General features: G+C 41.1%; 1 protein-coding gene and 1 long non-coding RNA gene across 5 annotated transcripts in view; both read left to right on the plus strand.

Annotated features, from left to right (window-relative positions):
* Window positions 1–19,265, plus strand: part of rmp24 (ribonuclease MRP subunit p24) — a 94,502-nt gene that overhangs the window by 60,445 nt on the left and 14,792 nt on the right. The window lies entirely within an intron of this gene.
* LOC140713612 (uncharacterized) lies at window positions 12,444–18,769 on the plus strand. Its single transcript, XR_012095676.1, has 3 exons — window positions 12,444–12,929; window positions 16,159–16,220; window positions 18,496–18,769. It is a non-coding gene; the product is annotated as an uncharacterized lncRNA (long non-coding RNA).

Raw genomic sequence — 19,265 nt, forward strand, 5'->3', positions numbered from 1 at the left:
TGCAATACTTGAGAGTTTAATTTAAATAGAAAATTCTTTAAATCTATGCTCTCTATGTAGCATTATGATACTGGTCCAGTGATGCTTAATAAATTCTGACTATATAGGATGATAGCTTAGATAATTGATTCACTGATAATGTGTTTAGGGACTGATCTTGTTGTGCATTAATATATAATTCCTTTATGTGACAGCTGTACATTAAATTGTTTAGTATGTACGTTGCATAGAGCTTATTACACATGATTTATCAGCATCAAGTTGTCTGATTTTTTTTCGTCCTGCATCAGTGTACAAGCATTGTCTTTGTGGCTCATTGGATAGTGATCAAGAGAGGAAACAAGACTGATGAGGCACAATATGTCACACATCTCTGGCACCAAAGGAGTCCATCTGTTTCTAGAAATGCTCAAACATGGTAGGCTTATTCAGAAAGTCAGAAGGCATGGGATCGAGAGAAGTTTGGCCAGGGTAATTCAGAATTGGCTTGCCTGCAGAAACCAGAGGCTCGTGTTGGAGGGAGTACGTTCGGAATTGAAGGTTGTGACTAGTGGTGTCCCACAAGGATCGGTTCTAGGACCTCTACTTTTCATGATTTTTATTAACGGCCTGGATGTGGGGGTAGAAGGGTGGGTTGGCAAGTTTGCAGATGACACAAATGTTGCTGGTGTTGTGGATAGTGTAGAGGATTGTCAAAGATTGCAGGGAGACATTGATAGGATGCAGAAGTGGGCTGAGGAGTGGCAGATGGAGTTCAATCCGGAGAAGTGTGAGGTGATACACTTTGGAAGGACAAACTCCAAGGCAGAGTACAAAGTAAGTGGCAAGATGCTTGGTATTGTAGAGGAGCAGAGGGATCTGGGGATACATCCCTGAAAGTTGCCTCACAGGTAGATAGGGTAGTTAAGAAAGCTTATGGAGTGTTAGCTTTCATAAGTCAAGGTCTAGAGTTTAAGAGTCGTGAGGTAATGATACAGCTCTATAAAACTCTGGTTAGGCCACACTTGGAGTACTGTGTCCAGTTCTGGTTGCCTTAGTATAGGAAGGATGTGGAAGCATTGGAAATGGTACAGAGGAGATTTACCAGGATGCTGCCTGGTTTAGAGGGTATGCATTATGATCAGAGATTAAGGGAGCTAGGGCTTTACTCTTTGGAGAGGAGGATGAGAGGAGACATGATAGCAGTATACAAGATATTAAGAGGAATCGATAGAGTAGACAACCAGCGCCTCTTCCCCAGGGCACCACTGCTCAATACAAGAGGACATGGCTTTAAGGTAAGGGGTGGGAAGTTCAAGGGGGATATCAGAGGAAGGTTTTTTTTACTCAGAGTGGTTGGTGCGTGGAATGCACTGCCTGAGTCAGTGGTGGAGGCAGATACACTAGTGAAATTTAAGAGACTACTTAAGGTATATGGAGGAATTGAAATTGGGGGGGGTTATATGGGAGGCAGGGTTTAAGGGTTGGCATGACATTATGGGTCAAAGGGCCTGTACTGTGCTGTACTATTCTATGTTCACTAGAAGGTTGAAAGAAGTAGTGCCATTTTCTGGAGTTTCCCTGCTCTACCCTGCCCCCTCACTTCAACCTAAAGAATTCTCTCAATTTGGTCTGTGCTGTGGTGAAGGTGGGAGCACAGTTTTTTTAAAAAAAGGAAGTGGGTCAAGGATTGTCGACTGGTTGGGAAATCTATCAATGCTTAGATCAGGGTAACGCAGAGCATGTGTGTGAGTCACAGGATGAAGATAAGTTGTTGACTCACCTATTTGGCATTCCAGTGGTAGTAAAACTGGTTGCCCCAGTATAGACCCATACCACATAGTTGTTAATCATGACAAACAGTGTCGTCAAAAGACCTAGAAAAGTGCTAACTCAGTTGTACCTCTTCTTGGGCAGTCCGTTGCTATGGAGAATGTATGGGATCTGAGGTGGCAAATGAACCGAAAATGTGAAGCTTTTTAAGCTCCTCTCATGAAGTAGTTGAAGGGATGGCTGGATAGTTTAATGTGTTATACAACGGGTTGCCAATAGAGAGGTTCCAAGTTATGCTCAAAGTTTACTTGAAGTGCAACATTTTTACTGGATCCTGGGACTATCACTCAAAATGGTGAAGGACTGCCTATGGAAATATTGCATTAATCTGCCACCTATGCAGAGTTTCTGTATGATCCTGATGTATTGCATCAATGTCCTCAATACCATCCCAATTGCTCCTTCTCCATTTTGAGTGGAAATTCTTTGAGAATAAATATTGAGCACCTCTTAGAATCTCACTGTCTAGTGGTCTGTTGTGTAATATAGTGCAAGCAGTGCCATGCAATTACATTTCTCACCGCTGTTTTTTTCCATATCTTCCTCTTTTCTCCACCTTCATCTCTTATGCATTTTCTCTTTTGTCTACAATGTCATTTGCCAGTCTTCTCCGTCCTCATACAAATTAATCCTGTGTGAATTGGCCTTGCAGATGAACGTAATTGAGTTTGCTGTGCCTCTGTGCTCTAAAGTGCTATTAAAATTGCTATGTATTGTTGCATAACTGGCAACAATATGTGCTTCTACTGACTCAAAGTTAGCTCTCAAAGTATTTCAAGCACAGCCTGCCTTAAGGTTAGGAATTTAATGCTATTAAATATTTTATAAAATGGGTGCTTCTGCATTATGTAAGTGTAGTCAGCTGAGAGAACAATAATTCATGTAAGTGCTTTCTACGCCTTAAAACCAGAAAATTGTTCCAGCACCAAGCATGAATAAATATATTCATGTTCTAAGTTTCAAAAAATCAGGGTCATTTTGGATCTTATGTGTAATGCATGTTCACCTTCACATGAAAGGGTGCGAATGGGTAACTATGATGTTGTTGGGATAACGGAGACATGGCTGCAGGGAGATCAGACCTGGGAAATGAATGTACAAGGGTATACGTGCTATCGTAGGGACAGAAATGTGGGCAGAGGGGGTGGGGTGGCCCTGTTGGTGAGGAATGAGATTCAGTCCTTTGCAAGGGGGGGACATAGGGTCAGGAGAAGTAGAGTCTGTGTGGATAGAACTGAGGAACAGTAAGGGCAAAAGGACCCAAATGGGTGTTGTCTACAGGCCACCAAACAGTGGCATGGATATTGGGTGCAAGTTGAATAGGGAGTTAACATTGGCATATGGCAAAGATAATGTCGCAGTAGTTATGGGGGATTTCAACATGCAGGTGAACTGGGAGAATCAGGTTGGTGCTGGACCACAGGATAGGGAGTTTGTAGAGTGCCTACGGGATGCATTCTTGGAACAGCTTGTACGAGAGCCGACCAGGGACAAGACTATTCTGGATCTAGTGTTATGTAATGAACAGGATTTGATAAGCGATTTTGCAGTAAAGGAGCCATTAGGAGGTAGTGATCATAATATGATAAGCTTTTATCTGCAATTTGAGAAGGATAAGGGCAGATCGGAGGTGTCAGTGTTGCAGATGAACAGGGGAAACTATGGAGCCATGAGGGAGGAGCTGGCCAAAGTTGACTGGACGGATATCCTAGCACATATATGTCAAATTCAAGGCCCACGGGCCAAATCCGGCCCGCGGTGGAATTATCGTTGGCCCGCGAGATAATATCTAATTACTATTAAAGCTGGCCCCAGTAATCGAAGCGCCTATGGCGTATGATATGGCTAATGCTGAGTTTATTCAGGTACCAGGTTTTCAGGGTTTTTAGTGTTTATTCGGCAGTCTTGCTCGGCAGTCTTCTTCATAAGAAACGGAATTTGTAAAGTGAAACACTTTGTAGTTATAGCAGAGACTGAGACACATGAGAGCAGGCTGAAAAAACGGAGGCAACGAAAGCTGCGTTCGCACGCGTCCGACTGATCCGGCCCGCATGAAGCTGCATTTTGCTCAATCCGGCCTGTGACCTAAAATGAGTTTGACACCCCTGTCCTAGCAGAAAAGACAGTGGAACAGCAATGGCAGGTATTCTTGGGAATAATGCACAAGCTGCAAAATCAGTTCATCCCCCAGAGAAGGAAGGATTCAAAGGGGGGAAAGGGGCCACAGTGGTTGACAAAGGAAGTCAGAGATTGCGTAGCATTAAAAAAAAGGAAATATGACAGAGCTAAGGTGAGTGGGAGGACAGATGATTGGGAAGTTTTTAAGGAACAACAGAACTTAACTAAAAAGACAATACGGGGAGAAAAAATGAGGTACGAACGCAAGCTAGCCAGCAATATAAAGGAAGATAGCAAAAGCTTTTTTAGGTATGTGAAGAGAAAGAAGATAATTAAGAACAATGTTGGGCCCTTGAAGAATGAATTGGGTGAAATTGTTATGGGAAACAGAGAAATGGCAGAAGAATTTAATGGGTACTTTAGATCTGTTTTCACTAAGGAAGACACAAGCAATCTTCCAGATGTATGGATGGGCCAAGGACATAGGGTAACAGAGGAAATGAAGCGATTGACATTCAGAAGGAAACGGTGATGAGAAGACTGATGGGACTGAAGGCTGACAAATCCCCAGGTCCAGATGGTCTGCATCCTAGGGTACTAAAGAAGGTGGCCCCGGAAATTGAGGATGCATTGGTAATCATTTTCCAATGTTCCTTAGATTCAGGATCAGTTCCTGAGGATTGGAGAATGGCTAATGTTATCCCACTTTTTAAGAAAGGAGGGAGGGAGAAAACAGAGAACTATCGACCTGTCAGCCTGACATCGGTGGTGGGAAAGATGCTAGAGTCCATTATTAAGGATGAAATAGTGGCATATCTAGATAGCAGTGATAGGATTGGGCCAAGCCAGCATGGATTTACCAAGGGTAAATCATGCTTGACTAATCTGTTGGAGTTTTTCAAGGATGTAACCAGGAAGTTAGACGGGGGAGATCCAGTGGATGCAGTGTACCTCGATTTTCAGAAGGCATTTGATAAGGTCCCACATAGGAGATTGGTGGGTAAAATCAAAGCTCAGGGCATCGGGGGGAAGACATTGACATGGATAGAAAACTGGTTGGCAGATAGAAAGCAAAGGGTAGCGGTGAATGGGTGTTTCTCGGAATGGCAGGTGGTGACTAGTGGGGTGCCACAGGGCTCGGTATTGGGGCCACAGCTATTTACCATTTACGTTAACGATTTGGATGAAGGCATAGAAAATAACATCAGCAAATTTGCTGATGATACTAAGCTGGGTGGCAGTGTGACATGTGATGAGGATGTTAGGAGAATTCAGGGTGACTTGGATAGGCTGGGTGAGTGGGCAGATACTTGGCAGATGGTGTTTAATGTGAATAAGTGTGAGGTTATCCACTTTGGGAGTAAGAACAGGAAGGCAGATTATTATCTGAACGGTGTAGAGTTAGGTAAGGGAGAAATACAAAGAGATCTAGGAGTCCTTGTTCATCAGTCACTGAAGGTGAATGAGCAAGTGCAGCAGGCAGTGAAGAAGGCTAATGGAATGTTGGTCTTTATTACAAAGGGAATTGAGTACAAGAGCAAGGAAATCCTCTTGCATTTGTACAGAGCCCTGGTGAGACCACACCTGGAGTATTGTGTACAGTTTTGGTCTCCAGGGTTAAGGAAGGACATCCTGGCTGTAGAGGAAGTGCAGCGTAGATTCACGAGGTTAATTCCTGGGATGTCTGGACTGTCTTACGCAGAGAGGTTAGAGAGACTGGGCTTGTACATGCTGGAATTAAGGAGATTGAGAGGGGATCTGATTGAAACATATAAGATTATTAAGGGATTGGACAAGATAGAGGCAGGAAATATGTTCCAGATGCTGGGAGAGGGCATGGTTTGAGAATAAGGAGTAGGTCATTTAGGACAGAGTTAAGGAAAAACAACTTCTCCCAGAGAGTTATGGGAGTTTGGAATGCACTGCCTCGGAAGGCAGCGGAGGCCAATTCTCTGGATGCTTTCAAGAAGGAGCTAGATAGGTATCTTATGGATAGGGGAATCAAGGGATATGGGGACAAGGCAGGAACCGGGTATTGATAGTAGTTGATCAGCCATGATCTCAAAATGGCGGTGCAGGCTCGAAGGGCCGAATGGTCTACTTCTGCACCTATTGTCTATTGTCATAATTTAGCAGTATGTAGATCTTAGAATTGTTCCCTTGGATACCCAGGTAAAAAACTGTGACAAAGGGAAGAAAGAGAGAAAAAACAGGAAATGACTGATTTGTCAATATGATAGTAATGGTGGGGAAAAGGGCTGAATCTATAATGAATAACAAAAACCATGAAAAGAATAATAGGGGTGAGCAGCATCAGTTAAGAAAGGTAAATCATTTTTGACTAATCGGCTGTAGTTTCAAGATGTGACTAATAGAATAGATAAGGAGCTGGAGGATGTGATACATTTGTATTTTTGACATCCCACACAGGAGGTTGATCAAGGTTTGAGCACATGGAATCAAGAGTATTATATTGATAAGATAGAGAAGTAGTTGTCAGACAAAACTGAAGGTTGGAGCAAATGGATCTCGCTCAACTTGCCAGGCTGTAATTATTGGAACATCAGGGGTATCGGTTCCTGGGCCCTAGCTATTCACATGCTTTGTCAATGTTAAAGAAGAGGGATACATTTTGAAGTTTGCTGATGAAATTGGTTTATTACTGTCACCATACTGAGATACAATGAAAAGCTTGTCTTTGTGTATTGTTTATACAGATCAAATATTATACTGTGCATTGGGGTAGTACAATAACACAAAATACAGTCGGCCCTCCTTATCCGTGGATTCGCCATGCGTGGATTCAACCAACCGCAGATCGGGAAAACCTGGAAGTTCTCTCCAGCACTCGTTGTTTGAGCATGTACAGACTATTTTTTCTTGTCATTATTCCCTAAACAATACAGTATAACAACTATTTACATAGCATTTACATTGTATTAGGTATTTTAAGTAATATGGAAATGACTTAAAAGTACAGGCAGTCCCCGAGTTATGAATGAGTCCCATTCCTGAGTCTGTCTTTAAGTCGGATTTGAAGTCGGAACAGGTACATCCGGTATTATTTAGCGTCAGTTAGTCAAATGTTTTTCTTAGTATATAGTACATATTTTACCTTTCTATGCATATAAAACACTTAAGAAACATAAGTATTTCAATAATTAAACCACTTCATTGCATGGTAATAATTGTAGCTTTCATCGGGGTGGGGCCTTTCAAATGCTCCATAAAATTTTTCCGATTGCTTTGTTACTTCCACCTTATTTTCAATTGTGATTATTTTCGTGAACAGAAACACTGCGGATTCAGGGCTACGCCGGGTCCTAATGTCCACCGCACTGAACATGTTAAATAAAGTCTGGGGTTCCGCTGGGTCCTAAAGACCACAACTGATTCAGGTTAAATAAGGGACTTGAGCATCCGCGTTTTTTGGTATCTGTGGGGGGTCTCGGAACCAATCCCCCGCATATAAGGAGAGCCGACTGTAAAGTGTAACAGCTACTGAGCATGTGCAGATAAGCAAGATGCAAGATCTTATAGATTGTGAGGTTGAGCCCATTTCATCATACTAAGGAACGAGAATGTCCATTGTGGTGAGATTTTTGATTATGCTGTCTGCTTTACTGAGGCGGTGAGAAGTTGAGGCTGGTGTCCATGATGCGCTGAGCTGAGTCCACAACTGTCTGTACTTTCTTGCAGTCATGACTGGAGGAGTTGCCATTCAATAAAATGCTTTCTCTGGTGCATTAGTAAAAATTGAAAAGGATAGACAGGGTCATGACATTTAAATTTTGTTTGCTTTTTTAGAAATACAATGGGAAATGGCCCTTTCTACCCAACCAGTAACCCACCTAATCATAGAAACATAGAAAACCTACAGCACAATACAGGCCCTTTGCCCCACAAAGTTGTGCCGAACATGTCCCTACCGTAGAAATTACTAGGCTTACCTGTAGCGCTCTATTTTACTAAGCTCCATGTACCTATCTAAAAGTCTCTTAAAAGACCTATCGTATCCACCTCCACCACTGTTGCCGGCAGCCCATTCCACGCACTCATCACTCTGAGTAAAAAAAACTTACCCCTGACATCTCCTCTGTACCTACTCCCCAGTGCCTTAAACCTCTGTCCTCTTGTGGCAACCATTTCAGCCCTGGGAAAAAGCCTCTGACTATCCACACGATTAATGCCTTTCATCATCTTGTACACCTCTACCAGGTCACCTCTCATCCTCCGTCGCTCCAAGGTGAAAAGGCTGAGTTCACTCAAACTTTTCTCATAAGGCGTGCTCCACAATCCAGGCAACATCCTTGTAAATCTCCAATGCACCCTTTCTATGGCTTCCATATCCTTCCTGTAGTGAGGCGACCAGAACTGAGCGCAGTCAGTGGGGTCTGGCCAGGGCCCTATATAGCTGCAACATTACCTCTGGGCTACTAAATTCAATTCCATGATTGATGAAGGCCAATACACCATACGCCTTCTTAACCACAGAGTCAACCTGCGCAGCTACTTTGAATGTCCTGTGGACTCGGACCCCAAGATCCCTCTGATCCTCCACACTGCCAAGAGTTTTACCATTAATACTATATTCTGTCATCATATTTGACCTACCAAAATGAACCACTTCACACTTAACTGGGTTGAACTCCATCTGCCACTTCTCAGCCCAATTTTGCATCCTATCAGTGTCCCGCTGTAACCTCTGACAGCCCTCCACACTATCCACAACACCTCTAACCTTTGTGTCATAGCAAACTTACTAACTCATCCCTCCACTTCCTCATCCAGATCATTTATAAAAATCAAAAGAGTAGGGGTCCCAGAACAGATCCCTGAGGCACACCACTGGTCACCAGCCTCCATGCAGAATATGACCTGTCTACAACCACTCTTTGCCTTCTGTGGGCAAGCCAGTTCTGGATCCACAAAGCAATGTCCCCTTGGATCCCATACCTCCTTACTTTCTTAATAAGCTTTGCAGGGCAGTTTACAGTGACCAATTAATCTACTAACCAGTACATCTTTGGAACATGGGAGGCAACCCAGACCACCTGGGAGAAACCCATATGTTCACAGGGAGACCATACAAACTCCTTAACAGAAAGCATCAGAATTGAACTCTAAATTCCTACACACCAAGCTGTAATACTGTCACGCTAAATGCTATGCTACCGTAGCAACTCTTTTGCCTCCTTTGGACAGAGATACATGGTAGGCTTTCTTGGTTGTGGCATCTACATGGTTGGTCCAAGACAGGCTATTGCTGCTGGCTACTACAGTGGGTAGGATTATGATTATGGAGGAGGATGCAAAGTGACTTCAAGGGGATATGGATAAGCCAAGTGATAGTGTGAACATTACAGGTAGAACATAACATTGGAAAATGTAAACTCTTTGAACATAAGAATCTTTGTTAAGTGGTGAGTGATCAGAGGGTGTTAATTTTCAAATATGTGGGTATAGCTTACAAAAGTCACTGAAGGACAACAAGTAAGTGCAGTGGGAAATTTGGAGACAAATGGCGTGTTAACTGATGCAAGTGATTAAGAAAGATGGTACTTACCACAGAGGAGTACAGCAGTGATTGATTAGACCGGCTCCAAGGATGGTATGATCAACAGAGCTTGCGTGAATGGGACTGCAGTTTCCAAGTGTTTAGAACGATGAGTAATTGTTAAATTGTTTTAATATTGTCACTGAGGTACAATTTTTTTTAAACTTGCATCCAGTTCTTATTGATCAATGCATTACAACAGCGCATTGTGGTGGTATAAGGTAAAATGATAAGCATGCAGAATAAAGTGTTGCAATTACAGATAAACCACTGAATATGGAGGTGATAAGGTATGAGGTCAAGAGTCCATCTTAATGTAGTAAGGGTCTGTTCAATAGCCTTATCATTGCAAGATAGAACATCTCATTAAGCATTCTGCTGGAAGAGAGAATGTCTGGAGTGTATGGGGTCTTTGATGCTGGCTACTTCAAGGAAATATAGACAGTCCATGAACTTTTCCAAAGCTTCCTGCAGTTTCTTGCTGTTGGTGTAACATGAACAAATCACCGCAGAAATGCAGCTGGTAGATGTAAAGTAGTTTTTTATTTGGGACACACGCGCAGACAGCCTTTGGAATCATCTGAGAGAGACTCCCAGATCCAACATTGCAGCACTTTTTATATTTTAAAAATCAAAGGTAACAGGACAAATCTTATTATAATGCCCCCATAATGCTTCTTTTGAGTTGCATGTAGTTTTCAAATTCCTCGGTCTTCCCACCAGATGAGTGCGAATTACTGTGGTCTCTGAGCTGTATTCATGCAATGGAATGTTGATTGAATTCATGCATATGCAGATACCTCAATCATTTGGATATCTCCTGATCTACAATTTGCTATTCCGAGCTGCATTTTGAATTCAATCCACAATCCATATTCTGTTGAAATCGAATTAATATTTGCTGTATTGCATCTCCAAACTATGCCCTAACCCTGTCACAGGGTGAGCAGTTATTATACAAAGCCAAGGTGCATCTGGATGGGATGCTTTCTTGGCTGTGGCATCTAATTGGTAGGACATGGACAGGCTATTGGTGTTGTTCACTCCTGGGAGTTTGAAGGTCTCAGCTGTTGGTGGAAACAGGAGCACTGTCCCCGTTCCTGAAGTCAATGACCAACTCCTTTGTTTTGCTGACATTGCGGAAGAGGTGGTTGTTATGACACCATGTCATTAGGCTCTGCATCTTCTTCCTTTACTCTGCTATTTGAGATTCAGCCCACTACAGTAGTATCATCCACAAATGTGTACATAGAGTTGGAGTAGAATCTGGCCACAGTCATGAGTATATAATGAGTAGAGTAGAGGGCTAAGGAAGCAGCCTTGTGGGACATCAGTGGTGAGAGTAATTGTGATAGATGTTGCTCCCGAGCTTTGCTGATTGTGGTGTGTTGGTCAGGAAGTCAAAGACCTATTTGTAAAGGGAGGTATTGAGTCCCACGTTTAGGAGTTTGTCATGAGTTTGCTTGGGATTATAGTATTGAAAGTGCAGCTCTAGTCAATAATCAGTACTCTGTAATGTAGGTATCTTTACTGTCCAGATTCCCTGGAGATGTGTAGGGCTTTAGAGCTGCTTTAGTTGTCGGTGAATTAGTGGGTTGAGGTTGGAGTTGATGTATGCCATGACTAGCCTTTCGAAGCACTTCATAATGCTGGATGTTAGAGCCACCAGGCAGTAGTCATGTTATCTTGTTTTTCTTGGGTACGAGGACAATGGTGGTCTTAAAGCAGGTATGAACTGCAGATTGAGGGTAGAAGTGTTTGCAAATACTCCACTGAAAGACCTGTGTTTGATAAAAATTTTCAAGCATCTTGACAGGCTTGATGCATGAATTTCTTTAAAATCCTAACTGAGAAACCCATTTGGGACTGCACATAATGGAGGATCTCTCCTGGTCTCTCAACACCACCTCTGGTTGAGAAAGCACAGCAGTATGTCCACTTTCTGAGGAGCTGAGGTGGGAAAGGCTTCTGTCTTGCTCCCATTCTAACCAATTTTTGCAAGAGCACCATCGAGAGTGACCTGGCCAGCTGCGTCACCATTTGGTATGGGAATTGAAAGACATCTGACTGCAAGTCCCTGCAAAGGGTTGTGAGGACTACTGAGAGGATTATTGAGGTCTTTCTTTTCATTCATTAGAGATATTCTACCACTAACTGATATTGTCATTTAAAGTCAAATTGAATAGGTATATGGACAGGAAAGGAATGGAGGGTTATGGGCTGAGTGCGGGTCGGTGGGATTAGGTGAGAGTAAGCGTTCGGCAGGGACTAGAAGGGCTGAGATGGCCTGTTTCCGTGTTGTAATTGTTATATGGTTATATTTATCGTGATTGCTGTATACATAGGGTCTGGAGTATTGTCAGTGATCCCTCTTGTCCATCAGACACGCTTTTGACCCTCTACCATCAGACAAGGGGCACCATGGCATTAAGACAAGAACTGTTAGGATGGGAAATGGCTTCTTTCCTTTGGCTGCAAGACTACCGAACTCCCTGCCACTACCCGGGTCTTATGATGTTTGAAGCACCAGTACTGATACACTGTTTACCTTTTTAACCTGTGTCGTAAATGCACCTTATTATCTGTGGTAATATTACTTTGTTGTGTGTGTGTGTATGTGTGTGTGCAAGTTATATGTACTGTGTTGTGTGTGCATCTTGGTCTGGAGGACCATTGTTTCCTTTGGTGATATACATATGTACGGTTGAATGATAATAAATGGAACTTGACTTGATTATTTCCAGTTTTAGAAAATTGAAATAGTGGTATAAATTTATTTTAGCATGGTAGGTAAATATTCAAATATGTACAGAAAAAGCACAGTAAATGGCATCAGATGAAAATTTACATGACAGTCAGATAGTACTAACTACACTCGTAAACAGATCATTAAATCCACTTGCCCTACTTTCTGCAGCAGATTATCAAGACTTCAGTATCCCTCGGGTAGGGATCATCATGTTGCTATAACATTAGTTGCTGTGAGCCTATTCATTTGAAGTGATTTTTTTTGTGTGATTCTTCTCACCCTCTTGCCTGCAAACCCACTCCTCCCCAATGTAGCCCTCACCCCAATCCTTTGTATTACAAATTACACCCTAGGCATGAATGACTATGGTGATACATAATTGTCACCTAGTGTAAATCTGCTCAAGGTTGATTTGCTGCATGGTTCTTTGTATGTGTGCGTGTCTCCAGTAATTAGGATACAGACCATCGTGAATAAGTTGTTGACCCTCCCTCATTGCAGGGTATTGGTTAAAAATTCTGTGTAAAATGTGACAGTGGCTACAACGAGCCCCACCCCGTATCAGTACTCCAGTCTCTCTAGAAGCTGGTGCGTTTATCTGTTCTTGTCAGAACCAATGTTCAGTACAATTCGGCTCTACAGCTTGAAAATCGTAAATGTTAAGTATCTTTTGTTATGGCCGCATTTGTGTCGGTGAGTATTGAGTTTTTAAATCGAACTGTTTCGTTCTTTACCATTACCTGTAGACAGGTTTTTAATAACACAATCTCAGCTGTAACTAATTAACAAGATACTAAATTGAAATGTATATTTTAAAATCCCTTCGATGCTGTGTGAAAAGGCTTTAAGATCCTTTTCAAGTGATTACAAATGAAAATGTGCTGTTCTGTATTGGAAAACAAAATTGCACTGACCTTCAGATTTAAGCATGCAGTGCACGTCTGTTCATCCAGAGAAACCCAGTGGGTTTAGATAACAAGAAGTGCACCAAAGAGTTTGACAGGATGTCGCAACCATGCTGTGCTCAATAAATTCTTGGCCACAAATAATAATCTCCCACCAGGAGTATTTGTATGCAGTCGCATTTGATTAGTCCTTTAGATTTGTGCATCTTTTTTTATTTAATCTCTGCAATATATGTTGTCTCCAAGGCCATTTAATGAATTCAGTATATTTATAGTCGTAACCTAGATACTTCTATTCATTTGACAATGAGTTTTATAACTGATCCTGCTCTATAGCAATGTATTATTTGTTACTGTGACATCTGTTATTTGGTATGCATGCTGCACACAGCTTATTAACAATTCTTCCTCAGAGTCGTGGTGTACCTAATCCACTTTACTACAGGTGAGGGGAGAGTAAAATAGAATCTTCAAATGTATTTGATGCAAACAAGCCATTCATTTCATCAAAATTGCGTGGGTATTTTTCTCCCATTGTACTGCAATAGCTCCATATCCTTTGATTTTTCCCTTTTATAAACATTTGTTGTTTAGAAATGGTCGTTCCTTCCACAACAATTTGTGATGAGAAATTCATGCAGTAATTGTTAATGATGCAGCACGGACTAGATAGGCCAAATGGCCTGTTCTTTGCTGTACATTTCTATGACTCTGACTCTAATTGTCTTTTCTCTGTCAAAACATAATTTATTCCAAAAAGACAGACAATTGCCCACTTGCATGCTTTCTGTTCACTTTTGAGCTGGTACACTAAACAAATCCTACCTCATTGTGTTATGAGTAACTGATTTGACTTATGCAACATTTTGTAGGCTGTGCTTGCAGCTGCATTGGGCTATTAACAATGGAAAAGGTCAGTAAGTTCCAAAATACATTGCCATCTTTGTATATGCATTGATAACATTTCAACAAGCTACTGCTTGAGTATGTTACCTGACGTTAGTCATAAATGTTACCGTTTCCACATTTCCAACAGTTTCTCACTGTATCAGATATTGACCAGTCCCAGGTGCTTTGAGGCCAAGTTGTAATGTTCTCACTTCCATCTCCCTGCGCACTCTCACTGAGATGGTTCATTTCCCACAGATCCTGAGACTTCTGAGTTCTATCTCTTTTATCTTTATACCATGTAAACTCAATTGAGCCAATCCTTTTGTGTGCTTTCTTGGAGTTCATGAAAATTTTCTTTCATACATTTGAACTATCAGATGCCGCGATTGAATGTGGAGGATGTTGAACCATTGTGTGGTTGCTGCCTCACTGATAATTAGGCTGCTTCTTCCTGTGCTCCCTATATTCACAACAGCCTATTTTCTTCCATAGCTTAAATTTATGTAACTCTTTTTTTTAAAAAAAGGAACTCATCTGTTCTATGATGTAATTTTTTGCTTCAGGGACACTTTGTTAAAAGAATTGGTCATATTTCTCGAATGTTGCAGGAAGCACTTGTGTCTCTAAAATTTTCCTCTCAGCCATTATCAGCAACAACAAATTAACGCGTCATTCACTCATTGATGTTTGTGAGACTGTCCTGTGTATATACTTGTGTACTTCTGATTCAATCAGGAATATAATGTTGAGTAGGATTTGGTTTGGAAGCCCTGAAATAATAGTACAAATGGCTGTTCTCACTATGACATCATAAGGTCAGATTTTATCTTCAATAACAGCACAAAGCCAGTGAATTGTAAACAAATAATATATAATTGGGCATCTGCAGTTCCTAGCTCTAAGAATGCTGATAAGTGTTCACTTAAGTGTTTAATGGTGATGAGCTGCTTTTCACAATTAAAGATTTTAGAACTTAGGTTTTGGAGAAGAATCGAATGGTTGCATGAAGAACGTTAAATTTTACCAGCGTTAATCTGCCTCATACAAACATTCCAGTTTCACTTATATTTTCCACTCATAGGATGCGGGTGTTTATCAGCAAGACCGGCATCTTATGTCTGCTGTTAGATGCCCCAAGAGAAAGTGGCGGCGAGCTGTTTTCAGGTGTGGCAGCAGTTGACTAGGTGTACTTTCATAAGTGCAATCATAAAAACCGACCAGATTTCCTGCTTTGCCATTGAACGAGATTTTGCTTTACTATCCAACTCTCTCCTTTTTCTTATGTACTCTGTGGTTCAAAATTCTAGTGTGTTTGTGTGTGTGTAAATATTCAGGGCAGCTTGCTAGAATATTCCAAAGATTATACTTTTGAAGAAAATTCTTTTTCCAAAATGGCTGACTTCTTGTCCTAAGGTTACGTCTGGTATTACATGCTTCAATCAGGCATCTAGGCTGACAAGCCCTCAAAAAAAATTCTACCTTAAATGAGCTCGTCTCTAATTTCTCCACAGAACATAGTCTCTTCATGGAACAGATATCCCAAACCTAAAATCAGTCAATCTTTGTTTCAGTTGCCTCTAAGTTAAATGTGCACTTTGATGAATGTGAAGCCCTTTACAATGCTCCAGATGTGGTCATTTCAAATCTTAAGTATCATGTATACATCAAAACATACAGTGAAATGTATTAACAACCTGCACATCCAAGGCTGTGCTGGGAGCCAATATAACATGCCCATAACGCTCAGCCAAACAACACAGAACACAACAAACAGCAAAGCAAGCCCCACTCCTCCCTCCCACCCACACATACACAGTACTTTAGTCTCCAACTTTCAGCAGACTCTGACTAGCAGACTTCAGCTTTCCCAATGGACTTGCAGAGATTTGCAGACTCTACTCTCTATAGAAGTTGGGTTAACAGGAAAGAGAGGAATAGTCCATCTCCATTTTCAGGTTAATGACCTTTCATCAAATGCGAAACTGTTAGAAATCAAGCCTATTTTTAATTATTTGATTTTTAACTTTTCCTAGTTCCAGTGAAATGACACTTGAGATGTTACCTGTTTATCTCCGCAGATGCTGCTTGAATTGCTGAGTATTTACAATATTCTGTTTTTATTTCAGCTTTTCAGAGCCTGCAGATTTTTGATTTTCTTGTTCTTGTACTTGCATCCCAATAATAAAAGGTATTGTTCTACTCATCTTTATAATTTTTGTTGTAGAGGCATGTTACATTAGTGGCTTCAGACTTTTGACAGAGAAATTAAGGGGCAGTACTTATTCATATGTTTGAATGGGGTCTAACCTGTATCTGATGGTGCTTGTAATAAAGCACGTGAACTTGGCAGATAGTAATGAAGAAACCATGGTAAGGTACAATAGTATATCTAGTCATTGATACACATTGTGACTATGGTGAGCATAGTATTTTTGAAGATGATGAATAGGTACTAATCAAATGATGGCATTGCTATAGGTGGTGTGTTGTTTAAGCTGCACCTATTCAGCAAGTGAAAGCCATTCTCTAACATTCTTGACTCTGTTGTAAACAGTGGAAGTCGGGAATCAAATGCCACAGAATACTCAGACCCATTCTTGTAAGCAGAATTTTTATATAGCTGGTCCAATTAAGTTTATTGTTTGGTGTTCCAAGATAATGGTGGGAAATTTGCTGTTAACATTTTCATGTGCCATTGAAAGGTGATTAGATTCCTGTTGATGTTGATTGCATGGCAGTTGTAAGGTGTAAATGTTCTGTGCCATTTAATCGGCCCCAGCATGGATGTTGTCCAAATTTTATTATATGCAGGCACTGACTACTTCATAATCCAACAAATGATAAAATGAACACATTGCAGTCAGTAAAAATCCCCCCTTTTGATATTAGGATGGAAGGGTGAAAATTATGTAAGTTGGCATTTTGGAAAACATCCATAAATATCCTGGGGCTGGCTGTGAAGTTACCCTGCAGCAACCTCTACTATCTTCTTGTGTCTCCCTATGTTTTCACCAATTGAGATTATTCCCCTTAAATCTCATTGACTTTAATTTCTCTGGGATCTTGTGGCCACATTGAGCCCAAGATACTGAAGTAGCATTTAATGGTCACTTCAACCTCCTGTCTGGTATCCAGCTGTTTTGTTGACAGGTCTAGATTGAGTATTACTGACTGAAAGCAAACCAATCATTTCTAAAAGTGGAATTGGAAAGTGCTGCATAATAGCATTGTTATCAGTACCCTCAGTGAGTGTGGACTGATGGGGTAGTAATTGACCAGGTTGGATTTGTCCTGTACATAGTGTAGAGGAGGTGAGGGCAGCTCTCCCACATTGTTGGAAAGATGCCAGTGTTATAGCTGTACTGTAACAGCTTGACTTGCGGCATGTTTGGTTCAGCCAGCCAGAATGCGACCAGAACAGTGACCTTCAATATCTGCTGCAATCAGGTTTTTGGTAGCAAGGTGTGTATTAAATAACTAGAGGCTGGCTTGTGTAAGTCTTAAGATCCCGGGAGAATGTCAAATTCATTATCTTGTCACTTTTGTGAAAAGTTGATTACAAATACCAGCTTCATCTTTTGACCTCACTTGATGGCCTCTACTGTGAAAGGAGATGTTCATGGAGCCATAGCCTCTCACTACCGTAGTTGTTTATTAGTGCATTCTCATTGACCTGGTGGTGGAGGAATTGTAAAGCTTTCATCTGAGCTTTTGGTTGCTGTATTAACTAAATGACCTCTGTGTGGTCCTGTTATAGCATAATTGTGTTGGTATCACATTTTCAAGAATGCTTGATACTGCTCTTGATTTACTCTCCTGTTCTCATTGAACCAGTTTTGGTCATCTTCCTTGATTATAATGGTAAAATGAGACCTATGCTAGATCATGTGGATACAAACTATGTGAATTACAGTTTTGCTGCTGTGGGACTCTATCATTTCACAGTTCTCCAGGCTTTAGTTCTTTGATCTGTCTTAACTTTATCCCATATACCATGGTAGTAATATCATATAACATGAGGCAAGGCTTCTTATTCACTAAGACTGTTTGATGCTCTGTTCTACCTATTGGTATGCACAGATCTATGTGCCACAGCTAACACTGGACAATTCAACACGTACAAAACGCTGAAGGAACTCAGCAGGTCGGGCAGCATCCGTGGAAACGACCTGCTGAGTTCCTCCAGCGTGTTGTATGTGTTGATTTGACCACAGCATCTGCAGTGTACTTAGTGTAACACTGGACCATAATTTTTTTCAGAAGTGTTGCTTCCTCAGATTTTTTTTTAATGATAGACCACTTGAAACTGAACACAAATATAATTTTGGACTACTTGTATCGCATAGGAATCTGGAGCGACAAGAATTTTTTATTGAATATAATGCATTTAGTTGAATAACGGTGCTGATGTTTGTAATACTTCAGCTAAGCTAAAAATGTTGATCATTTTTATTTGTCCTTAGAGTTTGATGCTTCTTGCTTAAGCACTGATGGATTCCAGTTGCCCTGCTAACGTCTCTATGACCGCAACGTCTCGGTGAAACCTTTCACCATGCTTGTCAGTGACAGCACCAAGATTTGCAGCAAAGATGTCTAAATGGGAATGCAGAAAACAAATCTTCGGTGACATGTTGCACTTCATGCTTGAAGCATGTTGTCAACCAGCTGCATGTAGTTTGGTGCTCTGTAGTTTACAATAAATTTTCAAAAACATCCTTGAATGTCTTCTGTGCAATTTTCTCCGGTCCAACTAGAATTTCTTTGTATTGCCTATCATTGATGACCTGTTTGATTTGTGAACCAGCAAAAATGCCTTCCTTAATCTTGGCATCAGCTATTCTGGGAAACATCTATATTAAATATCGAAATCCTTCATGGAAATTTATAGCCTTTCTAAAACCTGCCCTGCCATGCAGCATCCACCCTCCCTAAGTGTGTTTAGGCATGCCCGGATAAGATAGAAAACTTTTCAGCTTACATTGTGGGCAGCATTTTAATTGACTTAAATTATGAATTGAAATAACAAATATAGGTGATTTCAAAATCAATAGGGAAATTTCATGGTGATTTTCATATCAGCAGCCCAAAATCCATAGGATACACCCAAAAGTATTCAGGAAGCAAGTTCTTTGTTGTCCAGTGTAATCTGCTGAGGTGCAGTGAAATAGCTTTTCTGTTTGCAGTTCTTGTTTGCAGAGCTTGTAGGAACACCGCCTCAAAACTGCCCTTAGCA

Source organism: Hemitrygon akajei, chromosome 20 (assembly GCF_048418815.1).
Source record: "Hemitrygon akajei chromosome 20, sHemAka1.3, whole genome shotgun sequence".
Taxonomy (NCBI): domain Eukaryota; kingdom Metazoa; phylum Chordata; class Chondrichthyes; order Myliobatiformes; family Dasyatidae; genus Hemitrygon; species Hemitrygon akajei.